We start from the raw sequence: 18,573 nt of genomic DNA, 5'->3' as shown, positions 1-18,573 counted from the left end.
TAATACCTATTGATAAATAACTGTCACACAATATTTTTTTTTTTTTTTTTTGGACCGAACCCGTGTTGTATTAAAATTAGTAAATTAAATTTGACGATAAGCGTCGTAAAACAATTACTGTTTAATTTAATAAGATACCTTAATAGCGATTGACTGTAATCAGAATGTGCACGTAGTATTATATTTAGTAATATTACATCAATAATTATTTTCATAAAGCCATCTTACTATTGTATGCTTCTTCAAATATTCAAATATAAACAATTGTATAGAATTAAATAACAATATATTGTATAGGTAATACTATTAATTTTATACATTTTAAAAGTCGTAGGTATTTAGGAAAATGTATGAGTATAAGCCCAACAAATTATAAATCCGTATAATATTTTTTATAAAATACAATTCTTATATAGGTACTCTTAATATATAAATTGCACATCACGGATATAAGACATACTTAATTATGTAATTTCAACAAAAAAATCTGCACGTATGGTTTGCAATTTACGTAGAACATAAACAACTGTCCATAACGTCCGGCTATGGTATTGAGCGTGAACTCTTAAAAGTTAGGTTTTCACGCAAATTAATATAATTACACATACCAATCCTGCGAAGCAAGTAATTAAGAAACGCCATGAAATATCATATTATTTACATAGCTTAAATATTTTTTAATATACCTATTTTTTTTATTTTTTTTACCGCGTAAGTCCGAAGATATTTATCATAATATACAATACTTATAAATAATATGGTAGCGGTATAAGGCTAGAACGCAATTAACCATAAGGCAATAGAATATTCTATATCGGAAGTTTAACTTGTTTGTTTCTTACACATATCCTTATTCTCCATATTTTCATATCCTTATCAAAGGTCCCCTTGTGATTTAATAAAATATTATGGCTATTATATTACTATTACGCAGGTATGATTATTATACTTAAATACAATTAGCTATCACATCATAACCTAATAATCTGCTGAAAATCTAATAAACACAGTTATGCTCTATTAGGTATACTATATATACTTTTACAAGATTGTACTAGTAGAGCGTACAAAAACCACGTACACTTGATGTTTTCAACTCTGGAGGGCCGTGTTTTTCGAATGGGGCGTATAAATAGTATATTATAAAATGTAATGAATGATTTAATGACGATTGTCGACGCACAAAATACCTAGGTACCTCGAACGTATCTACCGTGAATGAACCGTGTCCTATCGTCCTACCAAATGAAAAGGAGCATCAGTGAGCTATATGTCTCTCCTGGTTGATTTAGCCGGTTTTCATCACTTGTAACTCGTTATACCTATTATTTTGTAGGTGGGTATATTATACTTTTGTAGTTATAATATTTTGAATTAGATCTTCAATATTGTTTTGATTTAATTAATTAATAATACCATTATAATATAGGTATATATATATATATATGTGTGTGTATGTATGTGTGTGTGTGTGTGTGGTGTGTGTGTGTGTGTGTGTGTGTGTGTGTGTAGTAAACAGTTGCTTCTATTTTGACTCTTGAAATTAATGCTGTGCATAATACAGTACGCTTATTACGTATATTTATAGTATTTTTACGTGTTTAATAGATGACTACACGATGATCCGTCACCTCATCATCTCTGAAATTGTTTTTACAAAACCAAATTACGAATTAAAAAATATGATGCTATAATGCTCGCGGCCAGGACGAAAACGTTTTCTTCTCGTTTTTAAATCATATTATCGTTCGAAATTACTAAATTTCTGCGAAAGACGTCGAATTAAAATTTAAAACAACTGCTCATAATATGTAATATTATATATAATTACGATATCTCAAAATAAATCTAAGAGCTGCCAAGCACGAAAAATGACCGCGAGGTGTACGGTGTGTGCGTGCACACTGCACAGTCTATTATATCGATGTCCATGAAGTTAGCTCCCCGACATAATAATATTGTATCGTTATCATTATTATATTATAATATTTACATGCATACGTAGTTATTGTGTACTACCGTTAAAGTCTCTCGATCCAACACCACACGTCAAAACGACGGGCGCTCATCGCACTTATTATACGCGCATATATATATAGAATTCCATAACGATAATATTATTATTGTAGCAGCGTATATTGTTATAAATTATAATATTATATGTACCTATATACAATAATGATATATAAGTAATTGCATTCGATATACCATCGTCTGCAGGCTGGCAGTGGCGGCTACCGTAATCTTGTTCCAACACGAGTGGTGGACGGATGATACGGCGTGTACGAGTGGTATTTATATTATATTCTTCTCTTTTTCGTTTCCCCGCCAGCCTCACCATCCCGCCAATCCACCCCTTTGCTCAAGAACTCTCTCACACACGGACACACACATATGCACGGCATACCGGTATCCCCATAAGGTATGATATAATGTACAACAACTGTTAACCTATGACAGTCCATTACTTTTTTCTTCTTATTCTTCTTCCCGGCCTGAGAGCTGATATATACGAGTTGTCTCGCTGCTGCTGCTGCAGTCGTCGTCGTCGTCGTCGTTGTTGTTGTTAGCTCTTTTTTTTATTTATTTATTTTTTTTTTTTTACTTACGTTCTATCCTTTTGATTTGTTTCTCTCGTTTGTACTCGTCTCTCCTTCCACTCCCGCACCCCCGGCTTACACTTCGCTACGACCACCGCGTGTCTATATATATACCGCGGTAACCCCGCCACGGTGTACCATAGCCGATAGACGACCACCTCGCGCGGCCGGATAAAACGAAATATAATAAACGGTAATAAAAAAATAAATAAATAATAATAACAACAACAACGACAATAACAGTAAAAGTATAATAGTATTAATAATTTAATATACGTACGGAGGTATAGTAGTTTATTGTATATATATATATATATATATATTAGTTGATTTGAGGACGGTCACTACAAATAATATCGCCGATGCCATTCGTAGGTACCTGCAGCAGCATCAGTATTATTCTATAACACTCGTTTGAGTGTGATAGGATAATACACGTAACTGCATCGCACGGTTTTATTTATCTACATCAATTGCAATGTATTATTATTATTTATTACGTTTAATTTTTTTTTTTCACGTCCGATAGTAAAACCCGACACTGAGCATGACCATCAATGCTTTGCGCTCCAACTTATCCTTTCTCCAACCCATTTTATCGTATTATGGGTACCTATAATATATACCTACTATATATTATATTAGTTGAATAAAAAAAAAAACTGACACGCCATCATCGGCAACGAATCGTATACTTTGTACCGGTGCGAAAATACGCGTTTTATTGCCGGTAATTGTCGACACGTCATGCGCTCATCCTGCAGCAGCCTTATATATTACATAGGTACACACGACGATAATATTATACAATATATGGGACACGTGATAAATCCATAGATATGATGTTTATATTAATGTCATGCACCATAACGCTGCCCATGACCGACGTAGAACGAGTCATATTTGCTTGATATATATATACATATACATACTATACTATACGTATTATAATGATATAATGAAGAAGAGAGAAATGAATTTTACGCTGTTACCTATCAGAAGAAAAATTCAGATCATTTAATCTAATATATACACAACTTTAATTGCACAATTTGCTACTTTTCTATGTAAATGTTCGTGATCTGTGGTTTTAACGAACGCGAAGTCTAGAACAAAATATTATACCTAAACATAATTAATATTTACCATACGTATAAAATGTTGTACATTGATGTCATAAATTAAAATAGTACTATTATTGTACATAAGTACTAAGTAGATATCAATAAATTAAAAAAAAAAAATAGAATAATGTAAACAATCTCATAAAATAAATTAAATTTGTAAACTTCAATGATCGATACAATAAATGCATTATGCATATCTTGCAATCATAAACCAAATTGTATTTACAATGCCTGAATAATCAGGACCTGATTATAATTATTGTGGACGGTTGAAAATTAAAATTATGTAATAATATAGTTAATGCAGGCATCTGCTTTATGCGAATTATTTAACTACAATGTATGATGATAGTGCATAATATTATGTATATGCATCACATAGACATCCTGTGCAGAATTATTGTTAGATTATAATTATTTATATTGTTAACGTGGGTATCATGTTCTGTGACTATACATTTTTTTTCCAGAATGAAGTTTTTAAAAATGTGTGTAGTATATATAATATGCATTCCAGATTTCCGAGGAAAAAAAATTATGTTACACACTTATTATAGTCAATACAAAAAAATTATAGAAATGGAATTTGTACCTATAACAATATCTGAACATTTTCGCTCATAACATTATTACAGTTTTTTTATGGTTGGATTAACATTTTAAGAATATATTAAAATATATACCTATAAGAGATTATTTTAACTGCAATAAAAATGCATGTAGTATTTATATTACATATACTACTTATATTATTGTTGTTTTAAATACAAATTTTCAAAAGAATCAACCTTGAGCAACGGATATAGTAGAGATACAATTAGAACAAAAAAAAAGTGGTGACAGCAAATTTCCAGCCGTTCAATACATGTATGTCATATAAATTCTTTAGCATTTATGCTACTAGATATCATGATAAATGAGTTATGGTGTATAATAATATTTGTGTACAATTTTTTTTCTCCACGTGCGTCGTTATGACTTCACGAGTTACTAGTACTAAGTAAAAATATATTTATGATTTAATTCGAACTTTTTATTTGATATTTAATAATTTTATCACACGTACGGTTTTTTTTTTCAATCAGTCTCGAATAATTTTGCTATTTTAACGTCGTATATTCCATGAGGTATAAAAGTGCACTCGCACGTACATACATGTAAAAAAAAAGTCTTAGAAATATGCGACGACGATGTTTATGTGCTCTTTACAATGAAGTGTTTAAGTACAACCGGTCCGGTCCGCGTATGTGCATAGCGTTCATTGAAGTGTCTCATTATATTACATATATAATAGCTGCACAGTACGTACGACTATGCAGTGTACAGGGTGATTGCTTTAACGGGTGGTTATTTGTAAATAGTTCCCCACCTACCAATTTTGGAAAAAATCGATACTAAGTAGGTCACTAAATTTTTTTCAACAGTCGTATACAATGTGAAGACTTGATCCAAGATACACAGTATACATTTTTTTTTAATATGATCACATTACATATTATACATATTAAAATTATCTATTTATTCCTAAAATTTTGGTTTTAAAACCTTTCTGTGTAAACAGGCATGCTTAAATATTTAAATAAAAAAATCATGATGAAATATGATATAAATATAGTATTATTAGCGAATAAATTTCACACTTATTTAAAAATATTTTCACATCTACCTGCAGTATAGACCATAATAAATATGGATTCATCCGCGAACCGACACGGTTTTAAATATATCTTATCTGCAGACTGCTTATTAATATTTACAGAAACTCACACGTAAAGATTATTCTTGATATAGATAACGATCAAATTTGATCGTTTCTAGATGCGTCTCATCATCGTCGTCATCTGCACTCTATATTTGCTCGTACTTACGGGTGGTTGCCCGCTAGTATCATATTATGATATTGAATCTTATGATGTACCTACGTATATATATGCCGTACAAACATCGTTTAATGTAATATTCTAATACCTGTTTGTGATATTAAAACGATTTCCGATCAAACGCGCCAAACAACCTTATATAAATATTATATATATATAATGTGTGTGTGTGTGTGTGTGTGTGTGTGTGTGGATACATTTTAATGCGATATGGGTAATATTATAAAGTGCACATGCATATTATATAGTACATAATATATACCTTTAATACGATCTATTCGTCTAAACCTGTGGTATTTTTTTTTTTTTTTTTTAATTTCGCAATAAAACTGCGTTACGATTGTAAACGGATAAAAACGGGCCAGGAATTTAATGTTCACGTCGTACTTATACATATATACACGCGTATTTAGCGACGTGGTGGAACGACCGCCGTCGCTGCGGCTCAAGTCTAGAAAGCCATTCTGGAATCGAGCCATCGCGATGATAGAAAATATTAATAAATAAAAAAAAACAGCAGGAGACTGATTGGAAAGCAAAGAACGGACGTATGTGTTATATTATTATTATACGCTTTGAACTAAAAAAAATGAAAAATAAATAACGCACTCGTTACGCGACAGACGGGTTTATCACATCAATATATACACATATAGTATACATATAAGCGGGGTCCGAAAATTCACATCGAGTTCAATAGAGTTTCTATAGAGTGAAATCTTAAAACGTGACCCTTTGCCTACCACCCAAATCATTCACACATGATCTTATCGTCGTGACAATCGTATCAGGTAAAAAGTTAAAGATTGTTGTATTAATGATGTATTCTCATAGGTTTGTTGAACAATAAAAGTAAAGAATAATATAATATAAGAATAAATTCCGGTCTTGGTGGTTCTCTTTTTGTCGACGACATTCGCGCATATCAGACGTGTGCGTGACGTGCGATTGAGTCTATTAGTAGGTTACAATAAACATTAGCTTTAAGTACCTAAATCCAATAAGTTTTAATACAGTATTGTATTGTCGTGTAAGTATTTTGCAGTGGCGTGTTTGTTTCACAGGATTACGATTTGTTTACATACGAGCTATAAATCGATAATGCGTTTCTTAGTGCACACATCAATAATTCAGGGACGAGTGACGCATAAAGTTAATTTTCATTGTTTTCACTAAATTAACACCTAAAACGTTGAAAAACATATTTTAAAGTATAAATGAACATACCAAGCCAATATTTCAAAGAAAAAAAAAATGTATATAGAGTAGATACTTGTTTTTTTTTTTTTTTTAAAAAAAATACAATTTATTACATAAGAGTGTGCACTAATTTTAGACATCGATATAATAAACCTACGCTATGGACAGCGCACGTGGATTCTATGCAGCCGTTATTTCATAATAAATTATTATATTCTCGGAATGAGATCGGACGGAAGCGACGATCGCGTCATTGCTGCAGACTCGTGCGTATAATATATAGGTATAATAATAATGCGATATGTGTGGTCTTTGGACAAGAGAACGCGAGAGGGGAAAAAAGAGAGACTCGATTCGTTGAAAAAAAGGGGGTTCATAAAAAAAAGACAAATTTTAGAGAGAAAAAAATACTTAGTTTTCTCAGACCCCGCGTATAAAATGTATATGTGCGCGTGAGTGGTGCTTATATATTGTGTGCTTGTACGTATATCGATAAATCAACATTGTACATATACACATACGCTCGCTTATATGTATATGAAACGTCCTCCGTGCCATATATTATAACAATATATATATGTATATAAATATGAGGTATAGCTAGGTATATATACATATATATGCGTATATACAAACTATATCCTTTTTCATGAGAAGGGGGTATGGGGAGTGGAGCGAACGCCACAGCGCAGTGCGACAACCGGTCCAAAATCTCCAGCCGGGGAGGAGAAGACGATATTGAAAACGTCTTTGACGTGCATTCCTCTCGCACACTTATATATACGCTGCACTCGCGGGAGCGGCTCCACCGACGACTATAATATAATATATATATCGTCATCAATCTTTCGCAGACTCTCGGCCCCCGCACCTCTCCCCACACCGCAACCTGACAGTCTTAAACTCTCACTCTCTCTATCTCTCTGTTTCATACCACTCTGCAGTGTGTTTGTGTATGTATATGTTTATACATACATTATATTATTATCATTATTATTCTTTCGTATACTATTATTATTATTATTATTGTTATGATATGCGACGATGACCAACACCAGTAGCCGGCACACACACTAACACGCACACACCCATCCGCCCCCACCGACATAGGTGTGTAGGTATTATCGCGTATACAAGACGCGGTCGGCTGGCCGAAAGTCGTTCTGCCCACGCGGAGAAGACAAACTTCATAATAGTTGCGTCACGGATGACAACATTTTTTTTTTTTTTTTGGGGGGGGGGGAGGATGGATAGGAGATCGTTATTGATATAATGGCACAACTGCAAATAGACATCACCGAACACACACTATAAGATAATATATACCACACATCATACGCTTATTATATTTAAGTTGTACCTATATTAGTGTTTATATTGTATTTGCTGTGTATTACCGTATAACATTATAACACTGTGTTGATGGTTGTTGTTATCGGTTTTTGTAATTTTCTAGCTCTCAGAGCACATATACGTACTACCGTATTCGTGTTTACCAAAACAGGCGATCGAAGATACGCGTTGGCTATAAAATAGATACAAACGCAACCTCTAAATTTGGGTGAACCTTCAGGTGTATACTGCGAGCAACGAGAATTTATTCGGATTGAAGGAGATTGAGTAAATGGAGGATCTATAAAATATACTTTGAGTGGAGAAATCATTGCAGACTTATATGTTATATACGTTTCGAAACTGTTTCGGTTCTGTCGTCCTTCGCCTCTCGCACGAAGTGTAATTTATACTTTACATACTAAATTTCGTACATCGACTTGTCGGCAGCACGGTATATGAATAATAAGGTGTCAAACACGACGACAGTTTTTTACGTACCTATAGGTATATTATGATAAGGCAGAGCTACCGTTTCGATTACGTAACGAATAAATATTATAAATCGAATGTAATAAACTAATAACATAATAGCCCGTGACTTTATACTCGAGACGATTCGCATTGTTATCATCATTATTAATGTACTTGACTACAATTAATCATAATTAAAGATACATAATATATTGTATTATAATATGGCTTTTACGCGTCGCCAGCGCTCTTTGATTCTTCTGATGGACTCGGGGTCGAAACTTTATGAAAACCGCAAGAGATGGGTGTTGCTATACGGATGTACGGTATAATAATATATACGATATTTATATTAGTGTGTAGTATTATTATTATGTGCGCTCGCTCACGGATTTAAACCGGTTGTAAAAAAAAAAAAAAAATCATATTTTGGGCTACCGGACTTCTGCTGCAGATTATAATAATATATTATTATAACCTATACGACAACGACGGCGAAAATTTGTATACGTTATTAGAACATACCCACTATACTTAAAGGGTACGGTTAAATATTACGTTAGCACATAAATATATTTTCACGGTGTGTGCAAAAAATGGACATATTATTACATAATATTATATTATATCCGCGTTGGTACATTGTGCAGAATATGATAACGGGAGTGTTCGTAATATTTATTTTATACTTTTAAACACAAAATATAGATATATACTTATAATAATGTTATGTTTTTCTACATTTCAGTCATTGCATCACGTGCGGTGTAAGCATAATAGCTAAATGCGATTTGTTACATTATTATTGTATAGTTTATTTTGTACAGGACAGGAGATGGATCATTTCGATATGAAAGTGCATCTATTCACACACGGCGGGAGGTCAGGTTATACGGGCGAGTGCAGCGTAAACCAATCGTCCAAAAAATAAAATAAAAAATAATCGGTCTTTTACTCATTTTCTTCGTTAAAATAATAATATATAATATCACATAAACGTATATAATAAGATGTATAGTTATCGTTTACGACAGAAGTTTTTTTTATTTTTTTAGGTTGCTTATCGCAACTGCAGAATCGTAACCGTGAGAGATTTTTTAGACTTATCAAACTAACGATCGTAATTTAGCCTGTAAAATCTATATATTCTAGATGTAAACTTAAAGTCGTAACATATACATGTACATAATGTCATATAGGTTTTGTGTTTCGCTCATACGAGTTTTTCTAATTGATTTGTCGAGCATCGCGGGGAATTTAATATGTAAATCAATATTCATTAATCATTATTCATTATATATATCCTGCATTATACCTGACTGCTTATAGTACCTACCTACCAGTAATACATGTTATGTTATATTATATTGTAAGAGGTCGACGTCTAATAGTAGCTCGTATCAGTAGCGACAGAAAAAAATATTACTGCGATTTTATTACAGAGGCGTGAAATCGAGAAACGTCCTCTGTATTATACATACTTATCGATATTATTTTTTTTATTTCGTTGTACACGGTGTATTTTTCTTATACGACTTCTGTGTTTTAAATCGATTATTTTCCTAAAGTAAGTATATCATCCTTTTAATTATACATGTTCACTTATAAGTATAGGTTTTATGTGTTTTCGAAACAAATGTTTTTACTATTTCAACACCATAATGCATATAGTGGTTTTTCTTGTTTTTTAATGACAATATAATATCATACTAAATACTAAATACTAATATACATACATAAAAATTATGGTATAGGTGTATTGATGAACAGCTGAATTGTTCCTAAAAATCTTGATGCAAAAATATTGGATAAACCTATATGTATTTCCAAAATACACATACTATTGTTTTTAATGATACCATAAATTAACCACGGTAAATTAATTGTACCGTAAACAAAAGATTGGGTAAAAGTGGTGAAAGGGTGGTAAGGTAGTGGGTAAAACGAGAAAATGTGAATATTATAATAATATCACATCGCGCATATACACGCATATTATATATACCGCAGCTCCGGTCGCGGTTCGTTGCTGCGTAATACTCGGCGTGCTTTTTCCGCATCGCATCAGCGCAGCATCTCCGCGACGCTTGAACTCGTGGAACACATTCAGCCTAAGCGTATACAAAGTCGGGGTGAAAATAATATAAAGAAAGGAGACGTGCGCGCGTGTGTGTGTGTATAGAGATATAGAGAGTTTGGCATAAAAATTTACCGTTTCTCGAGGGTTACACACACACACGAGTGTAAAGACGCACTGTACGTATAAACGCGCGCATATATTATAATGTAACCGAGGAAATCCTGGAATCCCCGGGCAGCCGGAGGGACGACGTGATATTGCCGTTTAAAAAAAATTACTTTAATTTTAAAACTGCAACCGCGAAACTCTAGACGGGCGGCGGAGGGGGAACGGAGGACTGCACGAAAGTCACTTATCTTATATACAAGAGGGCCTGTGTTATTTATTGACGGGCACAACCCCTATTGTGCGGGCGCGTGTGTGCGTGTGTCGCTGCAGGCGGGGGGAGGTTATACTATATACTTGTATATATATATGTGTGTACGATGATGATGATGATACTCTTACACGCTGCTGCGAGAGACGGACATTATATAAACGGAGGCTGCGGCGGCGGAGAGATCGTATATGTAAACGTCGTCGGTAAAAGTCCCCGCGCCGCGGTATCGGTTGAAACGGGGATTAAATTAAACGAGCAATATCGTCGAAGTGGCGGCGGCGGCGGCGGCGGCGGTTTTGCCAGACGACAAAAACGATGACCGTAAATCGACCGCCGCGGCGCCGTATTGCGCAAATTATGAAATTGATAGTTAATGGTTTTTACGACGCAACCGCCGCGTACTCACGTATATACACAATATCGCGTCGCTCCCTCACGGTGTTCGGTGAAATTAAAAATATAAAAAAATAAAACCGTAATATAATAATACATATATATTTCGAATATCCGCGCGGGCCGCCACTCCGTCGTCCGATTTTACGACCGTAAAAACGGTTTTGCACATCGGTGCCAAATTTCGTTTAAAGTTTATTATTATTTTTTTATATTGTACATAGATATATAATTTCGTGTATGTATATCGAGGGTAGGAACAATAGGTACACTCACGTCACATACATATTGTACACAAGTTGTGTGGTTGCGGAGCGATTATACAGTATATAATGTTCTTAAAAAGCTATCGACACGATGACGGCAATAATAATACGATATTATACCCAAACGTTATACTCAAATGAAAAACGCTGGAGATGTGAACTATCGAGACGACGGAAAAAAAAATCGATCTATTCATAATATAGATAATAATATATAGGCAATTATACTATTCCCGTACGACTTCGTGATCCTAATGACCCACCCATCGACAACTGTGCAGCAAACAGTGGCGGAGATATCAATCGGGACAGATCGCGGTATATCTTTCCACCGCGGTTGTCTTCTCGCAGATGAACGTCATTATAATAATATTGTTATACGCACGCATACCGTGGTCGAATGGCGGATAATAGAAGTCATAATAATAGTAATAATAATAATCATTTATAAAATAAGAGGTTGCGGGCAATAGCGATAAATCGATTGTATCTAAACTATCACGTGACTACATACGTGAAGATTTAATGAGTTACGGGATGCGACGACGTGTATTATTCGAATACTGCTATAACAACACAAATATAGCCATTAGGCTGTTATCATAGTCAATGTTTAAGTAGGGATTTCGATTTTTATCGTTACCCGATCGTTTTTATAATTATTTATAATAAGATACGTGTTTTATTATTTATTATTATTTATTACGATAGTATCCATCATATTATGCTAACCCCCGTTTTTCATCTGATAATACATTTATTCATAATATTACAACTTTAATCTATTTAGATTCGTTTATGTTTTTAGCTTAAGAAGACATTATATATAATAATAGTTAACAATTAAATTTTTGAAAATTTTCATTAAAATGAAAGTATACTAGTTAGTATAGTTTGAAAAAAAAAATGATTGCATCTCTGCAGCATAATATACTTCTTAAAATTGGCATATAAATCAATGTATTTTGTAATTTATTCTAAATATAAAAATGCAAACAAACGCATAACAATTGGACGATTGTACTTATAAAATCATCTTGTGGTCGTGTGTCGGGCACTTGAATAAATCGAACGATTTGTCGAACGACTCACGATGATGAAGTCGTTATCCACACGGGTGGCCCGTTTGTCAATAAAAAACTATATTTAATATATACAATTTAATATTTTATAACATTTTCAATAGTCGATACTCGTCATACTATGCGATATTATTTAATAAATGTCAACCATTGACTGACAATATTTATGAGTTTATCAATAATTGATCACAACTATAATAATTATTTTAGCGAGGCTACACTTAATCAAATTTGATGTTTGTACCTCTTACAAAAATTATAATTTCTTCCTATTTATTGAATGGCTTTCTTTTTTGTTTATTTTATAACTGAAAATAGAATATTCAATTTTTTTCTAATGGCATATTATGTATTCATATCAAATTTTGAAAACATAGTTTTTGTAATAGTTTTTTAGTTTTTTTTTTTTTTTTTAATAGCATTTAACATTTAATATAATATAAAATGTGGACTAAAAATTATGGGAGTTGTTATTTTACTTACTTCACGCTATTCATATAAGTTTTAATATAGTTATTTATAAAAAAAGTAATAAACTTTGAAAACTATCATAAAAAAAAACAATTTATACTTAAAATTGTTGAGTTACAATATAATCAAAACTTAACAAGAAATTTGTTTCCAAAAATATTAAAATTGAATTAGAACATTTTAGTTATGAACCTACCTACGTATTTATATGTATTTAATCGTCTACGTTTAAACACCAATCGTATAACCCATGAATATTAATAGGTACTTTCTGTACAAGTATGAGGGACGAGGGTGTACATTCAAAATATTTAATCAATGCACATTGTTATTGTAAATCGAAAATTAAAATCTACCTATATGTGACTATGTCTTGTAACAGTTATAAGTTTGTAACATATTGTTTTTTACCAATTCGTATTATATTATAATATGTCTGAAATTGTAATTTAAATTATATTTTTTTGTTGACGCTAGGAAGACCAAATAAGTAAGTACATTCAGTGACTTACATACTGGCCCTTTTATAATGAGATGACATCATAATAGAAATAATTTTAAAACATCATCTAACACACAGATCATGATTGAAAATAATATGTATCATTATTATGTAATTAACTACAAAGAAGTAGTCGTACTATATATGTACTGTATGATTTATGACACATTACACGTGTTGTTATCAACGATAATAACTTATATTCTCAAAAATAAAAGTTGTACGGCAGTAAGTATTTACTTATATAATAATTTTACTTAATCTTGTTGTAATCTTACATAACTAGTTATTATTATATTTCAGTGATAATCTCTTACCTTGGTGTCTGACATCACACCAGCGTGGCACGTTGAGATTTTGAATGAGTAGACAGACGGAACTCAACGCCTACAATAAGATGCCCCGCATCAACCTCTGTATTAGGTAACTACGTTGCGATAGCTGTGACCGACAGCGGATGACGTCAAAAGTTTACTTTTCTTTGTAAAATCTATAAAAATGTACATTTAAGCATTATTATAGTACAATAGAAAAAAGCGTTTGTCCAATATCGCGCAAAAAAAATGTATTAAAAAATAATATCGAGAAATTCACTTTATTTTTTTTGATGACATGTCAGGAAAAATACGTCTCGCTCTCTAAACCTATACGTATTCCCGATACGTCCGATGACAGATCGCTGAACCCAATCGGCCAATCTTATTCCTTCCATAAATGTAATTTTATTACTGTAGACAAAAAGTAAGTAATGAAAATAATACCTATCAGTTTTCACATTATTATCCTGTATAATATTATTACCACGCAATAACAATAATTCACGATAACAAATCGCGTTTTATAAAATTGTTATTTTGTCATTTAATGTGACAGTTATTATTTTTAATTGTAGCTACGATTTTCTCTTTATAGCAAGTAAGTATATAATAACATTAATAGGTACATATAAAATAAATAATATTACGATGGCCGAAGTGTATTTTATTCAAAAACTGTCGTTTTTGCATTAATTTAAGCAAATTCAACTTTTATAAACCTTCAATTATTTAACATTTTTTTATAATCATAACCTGTTTTCCATCAATTTGTTTGACCACAACCTGTGAACTGTGATTATTTTAAGTTTAGAAAAGTGGGTATTAGCTTGTTTGATAAGAGTTAATATTATGATCACTTTTAGTTGACATTTATTTTATTTTTATGTACATACCTGAATTTTGAATTCGTATAGTAGGTTGCTGTATTGATAACGGTATATTATAGTGTTTAATAAGAAAAAAAATCGATTCATAAACATATTCCATCCAAAACGAAGGGTTAATGGAAAATCTTATTTATCTTTCCTCCTTCCCCCTCTCGAATTGTCACCTGTTGGAGCAATTGATGTAATAATATTATACATAAATATAAAGCGACAAAGCTGCCAAGTCCAGAGCAGTGTTCAGATATCCTCCAAAGGCCCCGTTCGGTTTAAAAGGCGTTTATACGAGCGTAAGACGGAATATCCTGTTGTGCTGTAAGTTATTAACCAGCTTTAGCTATACCTATACAAGTATCATACGGAAGACGGACCACGACCTCCCGCATCACTACCGCGCGCGAGATATTTTAATTAGCCCAAGTCTCGCGTGCACCGCGTTTAGTATGTCCATATACCTACCCGATATATAACACGCAGTCCGGTGGCGAGACTGAGGTTCCTCTACATAATATAAGCATAGGTATATTATCTGCCACGGACGATCCCGACGAGCACCGCACGTAGCTTCGCCGCCGGTCCGGGCTTGCGTCGGTGGTCGCGCGGACCCAATCAGTCGGCCGACCAACGTCACGACGTCATATCATTATCGCGTCACAAACTCGCCCGACCAGCCGACACGCGCTACCGTATCTCTGCCCGACGATCAACAGCGAGAGCAGTTAGGAGCTGCATCGGAGCACGGGCCACACAGGCTCGCGATTTTTCAATGCGTATAATAATAATGTATGGTATAATAATATATGTACGTGTAATAATATATATGATATCGTGTACTTGGTACTTAACTATAATAATATACCCTGCACCTGTATGGTATGACCCGCGCAGTTGTGCGTATCGTACCTGTTTATAATATTATATTGTTGTTATCACCGCCACCGTCGTCGTGTGCGCGGGACGACTTGATGGACTCTCTCTTTGTCTCACGCCTTCGCTTCTCTCCATCACTATACATAGTCGTATTGTGTACAATATACGCATGTAAAATAACGATAACTTTACAACTTTACCACAGCGTTATACTATCGTGTATATAATATTATAGCTGATGTCACAATCAAAAGTAATAATAGTATAATATCAATAATACGAGACTATATATGCTAGCCATTTATATCGTAATCTCCTACTACGAAATCAAACTAAATAAAGATGATTTTTTTCGGAGACCACCAATGACTCCGTGATAATCTAATATTGTGTGATACATTTCATGATATAATGTGACAATAATAATATCACTATAGTGAATAAGGGCCATTGGGGTTATCCTTATCTAGTATAAAAGGTTATTGTAAATTATTAAGAGTAGGTTACTTTTAGGTATGGAAAATTATTCTTAATTTTTATAAATGTACACGCGTTTCTTGATCGTTTGTTAAATTCATTTTTAATTCCATAAATCAATTTTTTATTTATTTTGTACTGATTTAATAATCAATGAATCATACAATTTTAATTATTTGAGTTGTATTTATCTTACAAGTTTAGCTATGTTAAATTTTTATCAATTATAGGCCAATGTAGATAATATATGATGTACGAGTAGGTACCTAGTAAAAACGATTTTTAAATAAAAAAAATTACTTTTTGTATAAACCATAAAAAAAAATAATAAAAATTCAATAAAATCGTATAAGACTACGTAATTTGCATTAATCCATTAACATTTGATATGTGGAAGTAGTAACATTGAAAAAAAAATAAAACATTTACATAATATATAATATACCTATATAGTATAATATTATATAACGATAGGATGTACATTGTTGTATAGCATTTAAAACAAAAATTATTTTACTAAGTTAATTAATATAATTACCTAGGTACTAATTAAAAACTAGTTTACACAACTCTAATAATAATAAATAAAACTTGATAATAATAAATTATATCATCATTTTTTATTTAAAAAATGCAACTTTACGATGATTATAATGTAGGCACACCTACCTATTCAAGAACGTTTTTAATGTAAACATTATTCTTATTAATTCACCGGTATTCACGACACATAATAGTAGTCTTCAGTAGGTATAATATTATATCTTACATACATAATATGTTTATATTATCGCCGACAAACGAAATTTACTTTCCGTGAGCAACAATGTAGTGTGTATCAGTATAATATAATAATAATAATACATATATCCAATTAAAAACGTATTATATTTAATAATATTATTAATTTTCTGATCTGATAACGATACCATTATAATATGCTACTGTTGATATTTGACAAGTTTAAAAGTTTAATTTTTTTTTCATCATTTACGTCTCACCGCTTAATACTCGTCACTTTAAAAACAAAACTAACCAACGGGATAAAGTTATATCAAGTTACTTTTTAGTGACTCGCAGTAGGCAAAAATACAATTTAAGCTTACCGAGTCGATTTAAATATTGAATATACCATTTAATATAAATATAATTTTTACTAAACCAATAAAGTTTATGTTAATTCTTCAGACAATAGAATTAAAAATCAATATTATTACCTAAGTTATGAAGAATTCAATAGAGGTATATGATAATAGTATGATATTGTATATTTTGACTAACAAAAACATAAATAAATAAATATGTTTACTAAAAATAATAAAAATAGTAATCATAAATAAATTGTTTTTAAATTAGAAAGGGCAATCTTTTTAAGCCTTTTATTTATGTAATACCGCATTTGTAATTATTCACAATTTAAATTCCTTTTAAAATATTGACACTTTTTAAGCAACCTCCGTTTTACACTTAAGTAAATGAAATATTGTAATATGACTTGAATCGCTATCGGTAAAGTTTCGCATATTTAATGACCGAATCGTGTGTAATAATAATAATTTAACAGCATAACGTGTTAATGGCGCGGTAAAAATAATTATATACAGCGAAGACGCTTTAAAATTTGAATCTCTTGGCCTAAATTAATATCGAAATAAATCGAACAATACGTACAATACGATACGCGATCGCACACGACCGGCATTCTTCTGCTCTCTATTATTACTACAGTTATTATAATATACCTATATTGGTACCTATCCGTATTTCGATCTCGATCCGCGCGTGGTATGATACGGTTGTTATAAAACAACGGTCCTGCGCGTGTATCATCTCCGGAAACGGTGCGGTCGCGTGTAGGCGATTCTACATCATCGTCGTTGTACAATCGAATGATATTCATAATATAATATAATAATAATAATAATACATACACCTATGTACCTAAACTTTGTTTGTACACTGGCACAGAATGGAACAGCGCGTATTCGGAATAGGTCAACGTACCTGGCTATATGATGCGTGTACCCGTAAAATAATAATAATAATAATAAAATAACACGCCTCGACACTCGTCAGAGAAGTGTTTATAAATTATTTGTTTATTTTTTCCCAAGACCGGTGACTTGAGGACGAATTTTCTACGCACGGGAGACGACGACGACGACGACGACGACTCGGCGGCACAGATTAGGTCAGATTTATGTGTGGAAAAACGACCATACTCAGAATAACTGCATTC

The 18,573-nt window shown here is 32.4% G+C and overlaps 1 long non-coding RNA gene across 1 annotated transcript in view; it reads right to left on the bottom strand.

Moving 5' to 3' along the window:
- Positions 1 to 14,269, bottom strand: part of LOC126555925 (uncharacterized) — a 32,447-nt gene extending 18,178 nt beyond the window's left edge. Inside the window, exon 1 of the long non-coding RNA XR_007607017.1 lies at positions 14,104 to 14,269. This is a non-coding gene — a long non-coding RNA (uncharacterized LOC126555925). The remainder of the gene's footprint in view (positions 1 to 14,103) is intronic.
- Positions 14,270 to 18,573: the final 4,304 nt, after the last annotated feature.

Source organism: Aphis gossypii, chromosome 1 (genome assembly GCF_020184175.1).
Source record: "Aphis gossypii isolate Hap1 chromosome 1, ASM2018417v2, whole genome shotgun sequence".
In the NCBI taxonomy this organism is placed as follows: domain Eukaryota; kingdom Metazoa; phylum Arthropoda; class Insecta; order Hemiptera; family Aphididae; genus Aphis; species Aphis gossypii.
The sequence above is the reverse complement of the archived record's forward strand: the minus strand, read 5'-3'. Positions and strand labels throughout refer to the sequence as shown.